This window comes from Crocodylus siamensis, chromosome 9 (genome assembly GCF_052110815.1).
Source record: "Crocodylus siamensis isolate JL-2025a chromosome 9, ASM5211081v1, whole genome shotgun sequence".
Lineage (NCBI taxonomy): Eukaryota > Metazoa > Chordata > Crocodylia > Crocodylidae > Crocodylus > Crocodylus siamensis.
This window is the reverse complement of record NC_143403.1, coordinates 73,987,158-74,003,361: the sequence shown is the minus strand read 5'-3', so window position 1 is coordinate 74,003,361 and position 16,204 is coordinate 73,987,158. Positions and strand designations below refer to the sequence as shown.

Sequence of the window (16,204 nt, the reverse complement as noted above, 5' to 3'; positions counted from 1 at the left end):
GGAGCTGTCACTTCAAGGTGCGTGTCTTGCAAGCAGGTATGCTTTGGCAAGCCCTGGCATCAAGGGCCAGAGGCATGAGCTACCTAGGGAGATTTCATGGGCAGGCCTGTGCTAGAGGCCAGACTGGAGGATGAGCCCTGCTGACCTGGAAACCCAGAGCAGAGATCAGTCCCAGTTCATGGCACATGAGGGCTCACCTGTGACAGCCATAGCTGCCAGGAGCTGGCTGCTGGCATCTGCACTCATTCCTGGTGGAGCAGGAGCGGGTCCCCTGGGATGCGGTGCAGCGACTGCAGAGTCCCGGGGAGGCAGAGAGCTGGGGCCGTTCGTTACCCACTGCCCCTCAGCCCTTGGTATGTTACAGGAGATGTGCTACAAGCTGGCTGTCTCTGGGAAAACTCAGGGTGCCAGAGGAGTGGGGAGCAGGGGTTCCCAGCAAACCACAGATCTCCAGGGTGCAGGTCCCTCTCCTGGTCAGGCTCACGGCCCTGTCACACAGCAGGGCCTTTCCTTTTGAGGTGCAATGCCAGCAAGCATTTGGCAAGTGCAGCTGGAGCCATCCTCAGTCCCAGGAAGGTGCATTCTGGCAGCAAGAGCACCATGCACATTAGCGCGCTCCCCGTAGCATCCGCACAGAGACGGGCCGTGCGGCGTGGCGTCCCCAGGTGAACTCAGCTGAAGATAAGGGTAGGGAGGATTCGCCGCATAGGAAAAGCTGCCTGCCCCTTGTCTCCACTGGGATTTGGCTACATACTGGCTGTCGTTCTCTTGACCACGAGTACATAGGAAGCCAGTGGAGGCAGTGCCTGCAGCATCCAACGCAGGCTCAACCAGTGCAGGGAGAGCCCTCGGGGACCTGGCCCAGCGCCTGCTAGCATCACACCTGCCCGCCTGGGGGAAACACGGGGCTTCTCCTGGCTCTGCAGCTCATGCGCCTGGACCTCGGTGCTGTGCAGAGCAGCCAGAGATGAGCAGCCGCTGGCTGCATTGCGCCGTGCGCCCAGCCCCATGGTTCCTAGCCCGCGTGGCAGGAGAAAGACGAGGTGAGCATAGACTGTGCTGCACGTAGCCCTGCATTAGGAAAGCTGTGGCCCCACAAGCCTGCTGCGCCAGGCAGCGGAGGCTGGCAGCTGGAAGCAGGGTAGCTGTGCCTGCTGTCGCAGGCGGGATGGTAAGTCGGGGGCTCGGGAGATCTCTGCAAGTGTGGTTGACACGGGGTGACCCCATAGGTGGATGTGCCGGTGGCCCTGCAGCTTGCAGCACCAGCTGGTGCCACCCTGACTCCCCTTCAGGGTTTGCCTTTCCCCTCCCGTATGGAGAGGGCTGGCAAGGGCAGTGGGGGATGCGAGGGCCCGGGAGGAGGGAGCGCAGGCAGTGAGGGATGTGGAGCCATGTACGCTCCGGTCAGCCGTTGAAGGCTCCCTGCCGCCGCGCTCGGGTTCCCGTCCTGCAGAGGCCGCGGGGACCGCAGGCTCCGCAGCGTAATCGCTTCTCTGTCTCGGGGGCCTTCCGACGCCTTCTATTACAGCCCTGCGTTTAAAAATAGCAGGGAGACCAAGCGAAATCATAAACCAGCTAGAATAAAATTAGTGCTTGCGTGAACATGGGCTGCCAGCATAGATCTGCGGAGAGGCAGGATGTTGCCAGCAAGCCACTGGGAGCTGGCAGCGGTCGAGGCTGCACTGGCCAGCATGTCCCAGGCTAAATTGGACCTTTTATCAAAGGACAGCGTCCCCCTCTCCTGGGCACCAATGGAGTAGAGGAGCAAAGCCAGGAAAATGGGTTGTTGTTACCTCAGCCCTTCCCCTGGGGCGGGAGAAGGCAGAAGCTGAAATGGCTTGAGCTTGGGGAAGAGACCGTTTCCTGGAGCCCTTGTGTGCAGAGAGGAGGGGAAGGAGGCCAGGCCAGGCAGCGAGGCTAGCAATGGGTCAGTGGGCCACCAGCCTGCCTGCCCACCAGACCACCCCATGGTCTGGGGACTGCGCTGGGGATGGCCTCTGCTTGCTGTAAGCTAGCACCTTGTCGTTGAAGGAAAAGTGACCTGAGCCTGCAAGGGGCTCTTTCCAGCGGACAGGGCTCCAGCACCAGCTGGGCTGGTGCTTTACCCATGTGTGACGTGGCCGCTCGCACCCCCCTGTGTTAACGCTGCCGCACCGGGCACCTGGGGCCCCGAGGCCGGGAAGAAGTGACATGGCGCGCCTCCCTGGCGCAGGGCTGTGCTGTCGGCCCCGCTGCGGTCCCTGCGCTGTGACGTGCTGGCAGCAGGCAGGTTGTCTGCTTTGCTCTGCTTGGATCAGGTTTTCTGCAGTGCGAAGGGGAAAGCCAGTTGTGGGGCTGGCCTTTCTCGGAGCCTTCCCCCGTCGGATGGCCCCAGGAGAGGCCTGCTGGTGGATCTCAGGCCTGTTGACATGGAGGCGTGAAGCCTCATAAGAACAGCCTCGCTGTTGGACCTGTTCTTGTTGGTATTGTCACAGATGCGCCCCATGGTCGGGCCCTGGAGACCGAGCTCTCCTGTCGTCCCGCCCCGTGCTTGGGGCCGCGGGGCATGAGCTCCGAGCAGAGGCGGGCTGGCGCTACGTGCAGCAGTGAACGTTTTGGGGAAAAGTCCTGCAGGAAGATGTGGCTGCAAGGGTCCGCGCCACAGGGTCTGCGCCTGCCCCAGGGCTGCTGCCCTGTGTTTCATCAGGGCGACGGGGACTTTGTGCGTGTGGCAGACTAGTAGAGGCACTTTGAAGTGCATGGGGAGAGATCAAAGACACAAATTGGATAATGAACACATTACTCCAGATGATCCATTAATTTAGCCCTGCTGCAGCGTGGAAAATTCTCTTTTTCTAGGTTAGTGGCTCAGAACTATTGTTTGCATAAAATCCCTAATTTACAAAGTCAGTAGCTGGAATAAATAAACACTTGTGTCAGATACAAATGGCTGCAGGGGAGCGCTGGCTCCCACGCTGCTCCCATCGTGGTGAACAGCTGCTCCAGAGCTCCCCTGCCTGAGCCGGTGACCCCTGCTCAGCTCTGAAGCTTTGCAGGAAGCTCCGACCTGCTGCTCTCCCCGTTGTCCTGGTCTGCATCTGCTCCTTGGGACCACAGGAAATCGCTCCAGAGGCTGTCGGGCTCACGAGCACTTTGGCTTTTCCTAGTGGGGTGCTGAGGGCCAGAGCTGGGTCCTTGCTCATCCCTCCGCATGGGGCTGGTCCCGGGTGAGGGGAGCTCAGCGGTGTTGATTTGGGATGCTGAGGGTTCCTGTGCAGTTAATGGAGATTCGGGCACCTCCAAGGACTGGTCCAGAGGCCCTGGTGCCTCTGGCTCCTGCCCTCAAGCCTCTCTGTGACCATTGCACTAGACAGTCGCTGGCTACAGGAACATCCCTGGGAGCAGGACCGGGGTCTTGGGCCACCCCAGGGGAGCACCTCTGGCACTGGGCAGAGGGCAGCCATCCTTCTGGCCCCAGGCATCTTGCATTCAGGCCGCTCGGTAGCTCTGCTTTAAGGCAGAGGCTTCTGGCCTGGCTAGGGGATTAGGGCAGTGTCCTGGAAGGGGGAGATCTGGGCGGTGTCTCTCACGCCAAGGACAGCCCAGAACCTCGGCCAGCTGCTCCCCAGTGACTGCTCCGTCCTGCTCTGTGTCCAGTGCCTGTGTAGCTCGGTGCTGCCGGGGTCGGTCAGACCCCAGATGGGTGCGAGGATTCAGGTGCCATGCTGGCACCTGTCTGTCTAGATGCCAGGGGAGCCTTTAGGGCCAAACTGGAGCTGCCTAATGATTTCATAGATTTCATAGACTTTCGGGCTGCAAGGGACCCCAGAGGATTATCGAGTCCAGCCCCCTGTCCAGGGGCAGGAAGTCAGCAGGGGTCATAGGATCCCAGCAAGATAAGCATCCAAATGTATTTTGAAGGCGTTCAAAGTAGGCGCTTGACCCACCTCCAGCGGCCGTCTGTTCCAGACCTTGGGGGCTCGGACAGTGAAGAAGTTCTTCCTTGTGTCCAGCCTGAACCGGTCACAGTGGAGTTTGTAACCATTTGATCTTGTTATCCCTTGGGGCGCTCTGGTGAACAAACGCTCCCCCAGATCCTGGTGGTCACCCCTGATAAGCTTATAGGTGGCCATCAGATCACCCCTGAGCCTGTGCTTTTCCAGGCAGAAGAGCCCCATGGCTCTCATCCTGTTGTTGTAAGGTCTGTTTTCCTGACCTCTGATCACGTGGCTCTCCTCTGCACCCTCTCAAGCTTCTCCACATCCTTTTTAAATTGTGGAGCCCAAAACTGGGCTCTAGTACTCCAGCCACGGCCTCACCACGGCCGAGTACAAGGGGAGAATGACGTCCTGGGATCTGCTTGAGAAGCATCTACAGATGCGAGGCAGCGTTTTGGTCACTTTACTAGCTGCAGCATCGCATTGCAGGCTCATGTTCATCTTGTGGTTAACCATGACCCCCATGATGGGGCCCGAGAGTGCAGCCGTCGGAGCGGGCCAGTCTGGGTCACCTCTGGACCACCCTGCACAGGCGCTTGCGGGTGGGATCTCCCGTCCCTGCCTGCGCATCAGGGCCCTGGCCAGAGCCAGTATCTTGTGGCTCAGTGATGGGTGCTGTGCCCAGTGCCACCCCTCTGGGCCAGTCCCGGCTCCCAGGGAGAGCGCTGCGGTTGTGGCTGGTGGCACGACCGCCGTTGCATCCCCGGTGAGGCTGAACATGCTCCCGTCATGTAACGTGTGCCTTCGGAGGAGCAGAAGTGCATACTCCGTGGCCAAACGAGCTGCTTGGGTCAGGGGCAGAAGCCTGATTGGACTGGGGAGGTGAGAGGCGCGGAGCAGGGTTGGGCTGGTCCCAGGGCCAAGGAAAATGAGTCGGAGCACAGCGAGCGTCCGCCTGCACTGAGGATGCTTCCCAGGGTTTTCTGCCCTTGTGGACGTGGGTTTGACTCTGCTCCCGAAACCTGAATGTAGACGGGCGCCTGCTGCCCATGTGCCGGGTAGGGACTGGCCAGGGGGTGGTGGCAGCCAGTGCGCTGTTGGGGTGAGGGCTCCCAGGGCGGGCAGCCCAGGAGCTGAGCGACAGCCAGCTACAGTGAGCTGCTCATCTAGCTGGGCTGGCCTGGTGTCATAGCCTCAGGGCCAGCTCGTGGAGCCCTTTCCTCAGGCATTGGGGGAAGCAGGTGGTGTGAATCAGCCCTGATGCGCAGCGCAGGTGAGCAGCATCTCCAGAGCATCAGACCCCAGCAGGCCCTGAGCGCTGCGCCACGTCTCGGAGGGGCCCGAGGACCGGGGACAGTCCAGGGCTGCTGGAACAATGACCAGCCCCAAGCCTGTCCCCTTCCCCAGCAGAGCGCACCAGCCCCAGGGCCCAGCTGCCATCAGAGCGCGGGCGCGATGAAGCCCAGTGGAGGATGACAGTCTGTGGCGTGTGACCAGGGCCACCCTTCCTGGCAGGAGAGCGTGAGAGAAATACGGCTGCTGGGCGACGAGCATAAGCTGCGCGTCTGAATTCAGGCGGAGACTCGTGAACGCTGCCTCTGCATGACTGCTCCGTGTGCCGGGTTTGCCGCGCGCTGGCCTTCCCCAGCCCCCTGTAAAGCCGTGTGTGCGCGCGCACACGCCAGCACCGGAGCTGCGCTTCCCGCTGCCTGCGTTCTGTCAGCTGCAGCTGCGGGAGCTGCTGGTCGGATTTCGCTTTCTGACAGAAGATGCAGCAGGGGAGACGGAGCGAGTCCGAGCTCTGCAGCCTCCCTTGCCCGGAAAGGAGGGGAGATGCTTTCCAGGTGTCCCCCCCGCCGGGCTCCGTTGGTGCAGGCAGCATCTTTAACAGCCAGCAAAGCTCTAGGTGCTTGGCTTTCTGTCCGAGCCCCGCACGTGCCCCTGTTCAGAGGAAGGGAGTGTTTTGTGCCTGTTCCTTGCCAGTTGTGTTAGAAAAGAGAGGGGAGTGCGGCCGGGGGCTCCTCGCCACGGAGAGAGGCCGCTGCAGGCCTGACAGTCCTTCGAGGCAGCCTCGCGCTGCCCCTCCCCAGACCGTGGCACAGGGCCCCGCTGCACCCCGTGCCTCCCGCGGTGCATCCAGCACGTCACCAGTGCTCCAGGCTGAGCCGCAGCCCCACGCGCCCTCGGGCTCAGACTGGTTCACCCAGGCCTTGCATGGGGAGAGGGAGGAGTGCAGGTGCCTGCCCCCGGCGTGCCCCCCATCCCAGCACCCTGCACCCCGGCGTACCTGGTCTGGCTGCTCAGAGGCTCCTCGCCAAGGCGCAGCTGCAGCTTCCTCCTCCGTCTCCCTCGAGGCTTCTGCACATGCTGCTGTCAAAGGGGTCCCTGCACTCTCGTGCTGGCAGAGCTGGCTAGAAGCAGGAGTGTCCTCAGTCTTTCCACTCCGGGCAGCTCAGCATGGGGCACATTAGCACGAGGTGAGCTCATCAGAACATGTGCAGCCGATTAGTCGGGGCCAGACCGCCCGCGGGACGACCGGTGCAAATCCAGCGTCTTCCGTGGCTGCACGGAGCTGCTCCAGGCTCATCTTCCACCAGCCTGGCATGCTGGGCTGATGGCAGCTGGGTGCTTCTCCTGCTGCTGCTTGCCCTATCCTGTCCGGCGGTGCTGTGAGCTCTCGGCGAGCTCCAGAGCCCACTGTCCCCACCGCGCATCCACCCGCCAGCTGTGCGAGGCAGGGCCAGGCTGCGGCTCCCGTCCATTCGGTTCTCCCCGTGGCAGTCGTCTTACCGTGCCCTCCTGGGGGCTTGTGGCAGCTGGCAGGGAGGAGCAGGGGAGTAGCCTTGATGTGGATTCCTGCAGCTGGGCTGCTCTCCCCGCTCCCTGGGCTGGGCAGGTGGCATTGGCATCTGCTGTGACCCCCGTGATCAGCCACGGCCGCACTGAAAGTTGGGGGGGTCTGCCATGAAGAGTGAGCCCCCAGCAACCTCTGTCTGAAGCTCCCTGGACAGGTTCCTCCTGGATAGCAGGAGGCTCGGGCTGCTGTGAGCTGAGCTGATCAGCCTGGCCCCGGACGGAGGCAGGAGCCTGCACTGCCAGGGAACAAGGAGTGGCTGTGGGGTTGGGGCCCGGGGAGACCCCGAGCCTCTGTCCTTCTTGCAGCTGCTAAAGGGGACGGAGCCACCCACTACGCACCATGGCCTTCCTTCCCGAAGGGCTCGCCCAGGACTGTCCTGGCTTGGGCCACATCTGCCTTGTGGGGCACAGACCAGTTTGGCCTGGGTGTGTGTGCTGAGGGTTACTGGGCACCCACCCCACCTGCAGTAAGCATTCGATGTGTCCACTCTAACTGGTGGTAAGTGGAAGCTAAATGGCAGTAACGTAGCAGGGTTTTGCTGCAGGATAAACTGCCCTCGTTTAGGTTTGCCATGCTGCTCTGGCAACAGAAGAGTTCCTGGGGGTGTAAGCCTGGTCGGGTGCAGCGAGAGCAGCAGCAGAGGTGAGCAGCGTTCGTCGGTGTGCCGTGCGCGGGGCCTGCGCAGGCCGACATGGAGAGCTTGCGGTCACCGTTGGGTGCGGGCTCGTGTCATGGCCTCTGCCAGGCTTCATCGGATCATAGAAGTTGGGTCGGAGGGACCTTGTAGATCTTCAAGTCCGACCCCCTGCCTGGGCAGGAGAAAAACTGGGCTCAGATGACTCCAGCCAGGTAGGCATCCAGCCTCCTCTTAAAGCCCCCCAGGGTAGGAGCCAGCACCGCTTCCCTTGGAAGCTGGTTCCAGACCCTAGCCGCCCTGACCGTGAAGTCGTTCTTACGGATGTCTGATCTAAACCTCCTCTCCAACAACTTGTGGCCATTATTCCTTGTTATGCCGGGGGCGCTGGGGAAACAAGGTCTCTCCCAAACCCTTCTTGTCCCCCCTAGTGAGTCTAGAGACGGTCACCAGGTCCCCCCTCAATAAGTCTCCCACACCAGTCAAAAAGGAGAACTTTATTGATTACAGGGTTGAGCAATATCTTAGAAATCCTAAAGAGCAAACAGTGTGGCTGAGGTAGCCTTTTGACTACGCATCTGTGTTACTGCCAGCTAGACATCTATCAGATCTCGAGTAGGTTACTCACAAGCATCTTCCAAAGTTCTCCAGTTTCCCCTCTGGAGTCTGGGGGTAAGAGAGAGAGCTGGGTCCCGATGGCAAGGCTTCTCTGTCTCCCCTGCTTTGCTGCTGCTTCACCTCATGGCTGAAGAGAGAGAGCCTCCCCCCCCCACAACCTATATAGCCCCTGTGACCTCATTCACCTGGGCCAGTGGAGGTCAGCCCCAGTTGGCTGTCAGCCAACCAATTTTTTTGTTTTTTGTTTTCCCCGACTGGCGGGCCCTTGTAAACTACGCGCATGCGCAGTGGGCCTGCCGTCGGGGAACGCTGGCTTCTCAGGCCAGGGGGGCCCTGCCCTACAGGAGGGGGACTGGTGAGTGCCCCGTCCTTCACTCCTCTCTCCCTGGGGGCGGGGCCAAGTAGGGGCCTGGGCGGGGGCTTGACCCGGCCCGGCACCAGGCAGCGGCCTCCTCCCAATTTGAAATACATCACCTGTTACCGGGCGGATTCCAGGTCCCCAGGTAGAACCCCCCCCCCCAGGTCATTGATGCCAGTCCCGTGGGCAGAGGGAGCAGGTCCCCCCCCCTCAGGGTTGCAGCCAGCTCAGGTTACCTAAAGAGACAGGCCGAGGGTGCGGTCCCCTGCGTGCTGGGCCCATCCTAATCGAATGGTTGCAGCTCAGAGATTTTATCACAGTGTCACAGGGCAGAGATTTTGGGGAGAAACAAGGTGGCTTTCTGCCACAAGGATCACTTCCCTGGACCTGCTTGAGGTGCACCTGTGGATGCATGACAAGGTGCAGTTAGCCCTGCCAGCCGTGACCTCACGTTGTCGGCCCATGTTCATCTTGGAGTCAGTATTGACTCCAAGATCCCTTTCTGCCTCCGTGCTCTCCAGAAGGGAGTTTCCCATTCCCAAGTGTGCTGCTGGTTCCTACTGCCCACGTGCAGCACCCTGCACTTGTCAGTATTGAAACACATCCTGTTTTTGTTAGCCCACCCCTGTAATCTATCCAGGTCTCGCTGGAGTCTTTCCCTCCCTACTAGCGTGCTCACCTCACCCCAAATTTTGGTATCATCAGCAAATTTAAACAGGTTGCTTTTCACCCCGTCGTCCAAATCACCGATAAAGAGATTGAACAGCGCGGGCCCAAGGACCGAGCCCTGGGGGACTCCGCTGCCCACTTCCCCCCAGGTCGAATGTGACCCGTCCACCACCACCCTCTGAGTATGACCCTTGAGCCAATCTGGAATCCATCCGACTGTGTAGGCGCCAGTGCCAGAGTCGCCTAGTTTTTTAATGAGGATGGGGTGGGAGACGGTGTCAAAGGCCTTGCTGAAGTCCAGAAAGACTACGTCCATGGCAACACCTGCACCTGCCCCTCATGAAACCGTGCTGGTTGCCCTTGAGCATCATCTCTGAGGCCAGCCCATTGCAGATGTGCTCCTTGATGATCTCAAAGAGTTTCCCTGGGATTGAGGTAAGATTGACGGGCCTATAGTTGCCCGGGTCCTCCCTTCTTTAAAGATGGGGACCATGCTGGCTATCTTCCGGTCATCTGGCACCTGGCCCGAGCACCACGAGCGCTCGTAGAGCTGTGCCAAAGGCCCTGCAATAACCCCTGCTAGCTCCCTTAACACCCTGGCATGGAGAGCATCTTTCTCTGAGTTGGGCAGTTCAGTCCTGTTTCAGACCGCCCTACAAGAAAGGACGCTGCTTGCATGCTGCATGGAGCAGGGCCTGGTTGCTCGGTGTGAGCTGGCTGCGGTTCACTGGCGTGTCCCAGCACACAATGGCGTGTTACTTGTGTCTGTGTCCCTGGCAGGCAGCGCTGCACGGTGTAATCTGCAGCCGGGCACAGCCTGGACTCCTCGCTGGAGCTGCCTGACACCGCAGGCGTCGCTGCCAGCGGGCTGCTGCCAACTCCTTTGTCTCCTTTAAACGCCCGCTGGCTTCTCCTCCCTGATGTTCGCTCATGGACGCGTCCAGCTGTGCAAGCGAGAAGCGCCTGGCCTGCAAACCCGGCAGCCAGGAGTGCCAGCTTGTTTCTCTCCGGCGGGGCGGGGAGCTGCCATCCGCCTTTGGCTGCGGCCGGCTGTTAACGTGCCCCTTGGCAGACGGGAGGAGGCCGTTCCCTGCAGCGTGTGATCCCTGCTGTTACAGCGAGCTTCTGGCTTCACTTCTGTGGCCATGTACACTGTTCCTCCCCCAGAAGCGGTGGTGCGCTTGCCCCCTGCCAGTGGCACGTGTCTGAGAGGGAGATGCGCCTGCTGCTCCGCTGTGGCCCGGGATAGCACCGTGTCCAGGGAGGAGTGGACACTGCCCTGGACCAGCCTCTCTCCTTCCAAGCCCCAGGACGTGCGTCTGTGTGCATCTGGGGCCCAAGCTGTGCTCTGATTCCTTCCCCTTCTTGCTGCCCCCCATCTGGGAGGTCTATGGAGAGTGATGTTTGCAAGCCCAACCGGGTGCTCTTTGGCTGCCAGTCAGTCAAGAGCTGTTTGAGACCCACAGGGCTTGGATACGGCCAGGAGGCAAAGGCTGCACCAGGGATTGGCTCGTTGAAGGCAGAGACGCGAGCGCATGCTGCTTCCATTAGTGTGCTGCAACCCATCCATCTTGCAGTGTCTGGGAGCCCGGGCTGGGGTGGGGCAGGCCGTCACACCGAGCAAAGTGTTGCTAGCCCCTGGTTTTCCCTTGCATTGCTGGGAGCCCCTGGGCAGCCCTGAGGAGTGAATCTGGTGTGTGAGAACCCCCTGCCAGCCAGGACCTGCCTCCCACGGCACTCGCCCTCTGCTCAGGCTGCGCAGGCAGGGAATTCGGTCCCTGGAGCCAGCTGTGAGATTCATAATGCCCCGTGTGGAAGCTGATCGTTAGACATCTCACGGCACACAAGAGCCTGGTCAGTGCAGCTTCCCTGTGTGGCTATGGCTTTAACTTGCAGAAGAGGGGCAGATGTGGGCTAAGACCAAACCCCACATTGGCCGAGGCTGGGTTTGGGGCAGATGGCTTGACTCGGACCTGTCTGAGATCACATAGGGAGAAGAGTCTGGGCCTTGCAGCTGGTGCCCACGTCACGGCCTAGACAAGCAGCTGGGGTGTGAGGCGAGCTGCTTGGGCCGAGCGGCACAGCCTGGCAGGCAGTGCAGGGGGTGGGTGTGAGTGCCCATAATAACTCTGCCCCAAACTAAGGCAGAAGGAGGGCCGCGATAAGACGTAGGTCAGGCCGGCAGCGTAAAACCAGTACGTGGCTGGCTTGCAGTCCCGAGAAGAGAAGAATCACCCAAACGCTTTTAAAAGCAGTGCAGCAACATCCGATCTGAGGAGGCCTCTGAGAGGGAGGGGTGTCCGTCTGACTGTGTGATTTGGGCCAGGTCAAGATAATGTATTATTCTGGAGCGGGTTAAATACCTTATTCCTAGAAACAAGGTGTTACTCATTGCCGGAGCCAGCGCCTCTAAGAAGATCCTCCCTTCCCGCCCCCCAAGATTGCAGTGCGGCTCGAGCAGAGCGCTCCCCGTCGCCGCAAGTTTGACAGGTACAGATGACAGCTCTGAATCTCCCAGGACGTCGAAGCCTAGAGCACAGAACACGCTCTAATGAATGGTTTGATGAGATAATGTTTAGGGCTGTTTAAACCCAAAGGATTTTCTTAAGCTGCCTTCCCTGCATGGGCTTTATGAGTGTTTGCACACTGGCTGCACACTGCCGCATGTCCACACCCTGAACTGAAGGGACGTGGAGGGCCGGGTGCCTCCTTGCTAATGAAGCAAAAGACAGATAAAAGAAAGAAAATGCTTCCGGTAACGGGTTCAGGGCATCTCAGCCTCGCTGTTGTCCGGACACTTGCAGACCCCGAACAAGACCTGCAGAGGAGGAGCTGGGGAGCAGGCTCCCGCCGGGACAGGGCTCCTCGTGGGCAGACCTAGCTGGCGTGCAGGGGAGGCTGGCCTCGCCTGCCTGTGGGTCCCTTGCCTTCCTTGCCCTGTAGTGTCCAGTCCCTGGTCTCTGCTGATGTGAAAGGCAGGAAGTGCAACCTCACGTACTCTGTTTTGCCATGCCAACTTCCAAGGACTTTGGACATGGCAATTGTAGGGACCCCTGGGAGCCTTGTGTCTTGGTCCGGTCACACTTACGTTTGAGCCTGAGCTGGCGGGGGTGGCGAGATGGACACCATTCACGTGCACTGTTTCACGCTGCGTGGAGACCAAGTGTGTGACCAGTGTCAGAAATCCAGGCTCATCGGACCCCTCGGCAATTGGCTGGGTCGTAAGCAAATGTGCCGAGATGTCCCTGGGCTGCTGGTTTACATCAGGTTTGGCATTAAGGCCCATTGCAGTGCGTGCTCGCTGTCGTCCCTCTGCAACAACCGGTCGCTCAGGATTCAGCCCTCCGCAAAATTAACCCCCCGTGAGCAGCTTGGGATCAGGGTTGTCACTCCTGCGCGCGAGGCCATCTGCAAGGCGCTCTGTTTTGGAACCTGCCTGCAGTCAAACGGTTCATCCGCTGGTATTTTCATTGCGATGGGGAAAAGCTACTTTAAAACCCAGTGAGATGGGTGTCCCTCAGACTAGAAGATTTTTAAGGCTTGTTACAGGGTTTTCATTCCTGCATAAGCTGTCTCTCACAGCCTCCCTCGCGCGGACCTGTCTCTTGGGAGTGCGCTTCTCTTTGATGCCTTTGCAGATGTTTTAACACGCAGTCCCTCACGGGGCTGCCTTTGTCTCCCGCAGCTCCTTCTCTGCCCAGTTCCAGCGGAGCCTGAAGTGAACGTGGCTGTTCATTTACTTCCTCATTTATACCTCGGTGTCATCAATCACGGATGCTCGGCTCCGGGAATCGGGTTGTTCATTAACTGCAGCTGTGGAGAGCCTGCAGCAACATCTCTCCTCGCTGGGTTTGCGCAGGACTCGTACACGGGGCAGGTCTGCCCCAGGGCGGCGAAGGTCTCGCCGTGGGATTGCTAGAAACCCAGCCCCTGAGAGCTGAGGTCCTCGGCCTCCTACGCAGGGCTTCTGGAAAGTTCGCCGGCCCCCACCCCGTCCCCTTGTTTTGTTTGCAAACAGCTTGGAAAATGAGGGCGGGATAAAAATACCTCTCAAATGAGACTCGGAAGGGAAGTTCAGACTAAAGTGATTTGTCATGCATGAAGATATCGACTGGGATGTCAGAAGCAGGCCGTACTGTGCAGGCAGGAGCTTGGGGAGCACAAACCTGGGGCGGGGGCTGTAGAAAGCAGCACAAAGCATGGCCTTTTCCTCCAGCCCTGGCTCCTCTGGCCCTTGCCTGCCTCTCCCATTCCCCTGTGGTCCTGTAATAGCTGTTCAGCTAATGTGTTGCAGGCGAGAAGAAAGTAGAGGTCCTAGGTCCTGCTGCTGACCCAAGGAGCTCGCGTAGCATGGCCGGCGTGCAGAGTTCCCCTCGTTGACTAGCACTTCGGGGGTGCTGACTTCACTCCTGACTGTCCACGTCCCTCTCTTGCTCGTGCACATTATAGAGGCTCCAGGACCGTGGTCCCATGCTCTCTGCACGGGGGAGTGCCCCCTGCCCCATGACTTTGTCTCCTAGCACCCTGTTTGCAGTGACTAATTAGCAGTCGCCAGCCAGCTGAAGCATAGGCTGTAGTGTGCCCATTAGCTGTGATCTTCTTTGATTTTGTGATGTAGTAACTAGCACATGGCTTAGAGTGGCTAATGCACTGATGATAGATGGCCTGTGCCTGCCTCCACTCTGCGGACTTGGCCTGTCTTAGCAGTAGTGTAGTGGGCAGATGTTTCCTGAACGAACAATATGTTCATTCAGAGAGGTGAAACGTGTTTCTCCCCATGCCTCCCCTTAAGGGCATGCGGTGCTGTGGGTATGTGACGCGTGTCAGAGGCCTGAGGAGCAGGAAGGACAAAACAAAACATAGGCACGTTGCCATGAGTCAGGCTGCCTGCCACCGTGGTATGAGAGGAGGATGCATCAGTGCGCAAAACACTGGGGGTTGCACTGCGCCCTGACTGAGGGTACCATGCATCTCGGTACCTACCTGCAGAATAGCCTAGGTACCTATCTGGAGATGCCCCACAGTGGGCAGAGCTGCAGCCCTTTCACACTGCCACTTCCACAAGACGGGCCCAGGAACAAGCTGGTGTGCAAGAGCTGGCGAGTGGAGCACACTCTCCACTGAAGCAGGGAGAGGCGAGACCCGGGCTTGTGATTGCAGCCGTGGACACGTGCTGTTTTACTCGTCAGGTTTGAAATAATGATGGTTCATTGCCGCCTGCAGTGACCTGAGCACAGCAGGCAGCAAATGGTGGCTTTAGTCCCTTGTGCTTTGTGAGTGATCAGGCACTGGAGATGCCCAGCGTTGTCCCGTCGCCACACCTGTGCTGTCCCCAACAGCGCAGCTGCGAGGGGTAGTGGGGCCTCTTGCTAGGTGTTCAGCAGACCCCCAAGGAAGGGCCTTGATGGTTATAGGCAAGTCCTGGCTCGTGTCTTTCAGGAGTGTGCTATGTTGGTGTCACTGAAGTGGGAGAGACCCTCATGTGGGTTGATACCTCCTCTGCCCCTGTCCTCTTCCTCTGAGCCGTTCCCACCCTGGGCTCTTGGAGCGAGTGCCTGGGGGAGAGAGGCGTGAGTGGGGCTTGGGTCTGGGTCCACGTTCCTGCCAGCGCAGTTTTAATTCCCAGTATCTTGGGATGGCAAAAGCTGCATGTGGCATCCCGGGGTGACTGGGACATGCTCTCCATGGCTGCTGCTGCCTCTGGGCTGCTGAAGGCTCCGGCAGGCACGCAGTGACAGTCGTGAAGCACATCGGACCCACTCCTCTCCTCTTCTGGCCCGCGCCAAGGGCGCTCACGCTGCTCGCCCCATTCACCATGGGAAGGGAGGCGCAGGGACAGGCCCTGGACTACGGGTTCTGTCGTATCAAGATTTAGTCCAAGAGGAGAAGGTGGTGGGATGCTCTCCATACCTGCCGGCATCCCCGTGAGGGGCAGAGAACGGAGGCAAGCCTTCTCCTGTCATGAGCCTGCTTCCTGCAAGGGGCTTTTAATAAGCTTGTGCCTGGGGCCCTGCACTGAGACTGACTGAATAGCCCGCAAGAAGCTCGGCGGCAGTCTCGTACTTTTGGGGATGCAGCCTGATGTCTGCCCATGGCCCGCACAACCCGGGCCGTTTGCATCGTTGTGTCGTGGGAGCTCTGCCGCTGCATTCGGAGAGGGGCTGGCTCCAGCCCTGCCTCCCTTGCTCTGAGGGCCAGCTCTTCCGCCGCCCTTCCAGGTAGAGCTGCTGGTCCCAGCAAGGCTCTCCCCATCGTTGGGCAGGGCTGGCTGCCATGACGGGGATGGAGCAGGCCTTGCTGTGACTCGTGTCCATGGAGCTGCTGGCGGGGGCCGTGCCCCACAAGGAGCAGAGCGGCTGCTTGAGCGTGGGCAGGCAAGCCCCGTCTTGGGGCGCCGTGGGCTGCCGGCTGTGCGGGAGGCTGCCTCACAGGGCTTGTCGTCGCTTGCCATTCTGTCCCGCTCTTTGCATTCCTCCCTTCGGCCAAGGAGCCAAGAGCTCGCTGTGCCGGTGCCCGGGAGGGTTAGCTTCCAGCCCCTGTAATTGCTGTTGCCCTGGGCCTGTGCCCAGCCCTGCAGGCTACGTTCCCGGCGCGGCACGGCACCAGGCCTCGCTGGGATGCATGCTGCACAGGCTCGGGTCCGCCAGGCAGAGCCTCCCCTTCTTCAGGGCTGCCCCCGAGGGAGCTCCCCCAGGCAGCTGATCACTTGTTGTCCGAAGCCCATCCCAGCTGAAGCCACAGGGAGGCCTCCAGCCCCAGGCACTGACCCCTGACTCCAGCCCTGCGGGGGGAAAGGCCATGGAGCAGCCTGCAGCGTTAGGTCCGTCTTTGCAGCGAGGGGCTGGCACTTGCGTCTGGGTGACGTGTGGGCACAGGTTTGCAGTGGGGACCTAGGCAGCCTGGCCTGGAATGGTCCAGCGTGTGTGATGGGGCCAGAGGAAGCTTGTTGACTAGGAAGCGGGGGCAAAATAGCCCCTCCATCCTTGCGGGCACACACACGTGCCTCCGGGAGCCGAGCCTCTTGGAGTGACACTTCTCAGTGCTTCAGCAGTTCATCTGATCAGCAGCACTAAATCCAAGTGATGGCTTCCAGCTTAGGAAGGTTACCCCGTGCCCTGAAATGGCACAGGGCCGAAGTTTAAGTTGGCAAG

At 60.0% G+C, this 16,204-nt stretch overlaps 1 protein-coding gene across 4 annotated transcripts in view; it reads left to right on the top strand.

Annotated features, from left to right (window-relative positions):
• TTC28 (tetratricopeptide repeat domain 28) overlaps positions 1 to 16,204 on the top strand; it is a 270,751-nt gene that overhangs the window by 197,365 nt on the left and 57,182 nt on the right. The window lies entirely within an intron of this gene.